This window comes from Macrobrachium rosenbergii, chromosome 26 (assembly GCF_040412425.1).
Source record: "Macrobrachium rosenbergii isolate ZJJX-2024 chromosome 26, ASM4041242v1, whole genome shotgun sequence".
Classification (NCBI taxonomy): Eukaryota; Metazoa; Arthropoda; class Malacostraca; order Decapoda; family Palaemonidae; genus Macrobrachium; species Macrobrachium rosenbergii.
Window position 1 is genome coordinate 5,886,008 of NC_089766.1, and position 2,500 is coordinate 5,888,507.

Here is a 2,500-nt window from a genome sequence, read left to right on the forward strand (position 1 = left end):
TGATATGGCATACTCTGGATATATATACACAAAATATACATATATACTGTATATATATATACATAAAACCATCAATTTTTCAATTTTCCACACGCCACCCACTCTTCCTCAGCTGCCTTATATTCGGCTATCAATGTTTGTAAACAAAATAAGTAAGAATGAAGCCGGGAGATTTATGTTGTCGTGAGGGATCACTATAAATACTCACGGAGAAATAGCAGTTTTCCAGCATCATAAAACAAAGGAATAAAAGACTCTCTCTCTCTCTCTCTCTCTCTCTCTCTCTCTGAAGCCTTCTGAAAGCCTGCAAAAATTTATGCGTCATAATTTTCCAGAATGTATGAAAAATGTATATAAAGAAAATGGTTTAAAATGATAATTCTCTTTTGGCGTCACATTAAAAATAAATACTACTTTTTTTTTTAGTTGGAACAGACGAAAGGTTTGTTTTATATTAAACTAAAATAACGAGCGCGCATTATTCTTAAAGACTGTATAAAGAAGAATGAAAACAAAGAAAAGAAAAATGGTTTATAAAGTTTTAAAAAGGGTAATTCTCTTTGGGCGTCACACAGAAAAATAAACACTTTTTAGTTTTCAGTAAAAGAAAGCTATTGAGCCGGCTTTGTTTGTCCGTCCGCACTTTATTCTGTCCGCACTTTTTCTATCCGCCCTCAGATCTTAAAAACTGCTGAGGGTAGAGGGCTGCAAAATTGGTATGCTGATTATCCACCCTCCAATCATCCAACATACCAAATTGCAGCCCTCTAGCCCCAGTAGTTTTTATTTTATTTAAGGTTAAAGTTAGCCATAATCGTGCGTCTGGCAACGATATAGAGATTTTGACCGCAACTCTTCTGGGACATCAATCAGTGCTTGTACTTCTTCCCAGTACAGAGTGATGGTCACCAATCAAACAGAATTCCTGGATTACCGAGAATTTTATAGGCTTCCAAGGATTTCATGCCCAAACAATTCTGTAGAGATTCAATTCCGAGTCGTTCCTTCAATTGTCAGAATTCCTTTCGATTCTGTTTGGCAGCAATTCCTAGAATTTTCTTAAATTTTGCACTGAACGATTAGACAAAATGGGTTCAATATTAACCAAAGATTAAACACGATAAGTGCTATATAAAATTAAAATGAATTTACGGGGTTTTAAAACAAACAAAACTAACACAATTAGTTGAAGGTGCGTCGAAAATAAGACAAGAATTTAACGGAAGTTAAAAATAAATCCCCTGAAACTTAATGTCGATTTAAAATTAACCACAAATATTAATAAAATAAAAAAAAACTACACTTAAAGATGCACAAATTATAAGAAAAAATACGTATAGCTGGAAATTCAAAGCAAAATATAAATCGTTGCAGACAATTAAAAAAAATTATTAAGTCGTTGCAAAAATTCAAAAAATTATTGAGTCTTGAAGATAATTAAAAAAATTAATAAGTCGTTGCAGAAAATTTTAAAAAATGATTAAGTCGCTGCAGATAATTCAAAAAAATTATTAAGTCGTTGCAGATAATTAAAAAAAAATGATTAAGCTGTTGCAGAAAATTCAAAACAATGAATAAGTCGTTGCAGAAAATTCAAAATTCGTTGCAGAAAGTTCAAAACAATGAATAAGTCGTCGCAAAAACATTCAAAATAATGAATAAGTCGTTGCAAAACATTCAAAACAATGAATAAGTCGATGAAGAAAATTCAAGGCAAATTCAAATAAAAAAATAATTCTTTGAAGAAAATTCAAAAACAATAAGTTGCTGGAGAAAATTCAAAACAAATTCAAATGAAACAAAGTTGTTGCAGAACATTCAAATAAAAATATAAGAAGTTGCAGAAAATTAACAACAAATTCAAAACAAAGAATAAGTCGTTGCAGAAAATTCAAAACAAAAATAAATCGTTGAAGAAAATTCAATATGAAAAAGTCGTTGCCGAAAATTCAGAACAAATTCAAAACAATAAATAAGTTGTTGTAGAAAATTCAAACCAAAAAAATAAGTCGATGCAGAATATTCCAAACAAAACACTAAAAAGTTCAAGACAACTCCTACTTAAAAAAAACAATTAAAAATAATTGAAAGCTTACAACGCAGAGTTGGAATTAACACCGCCGCCCCCCCCCCAAGTAAAAAAAAGAAAAAAAAAACCACAATGAAATAAAGAACAAGACCCATCTCACATAAAAGCTTATCCCGTGATAACAACCCGAGCACCAGCCGCTGAGTGAAAAAAAAAAAAAAAAAAAGTCTTGTAAGACAACCATTAAATCACTCTTAATGGCCGTTGTTTGTAACTGCAAAATTCTCTCTCTCTCTCTCTCTCTCTCTCTCTCTCTCTCTCTGTGGTTTATATTTACCTTGGAATGATTTTTATCATAATCTCTCTCACTATTAACTTAGGTTTGAAAAGTATATTGGCTCTCTCTCTCTGTGGTTTTATATTTACCTTGGAATGATTTTTATCATAATCTCTCTCACTATTAACTTAGGT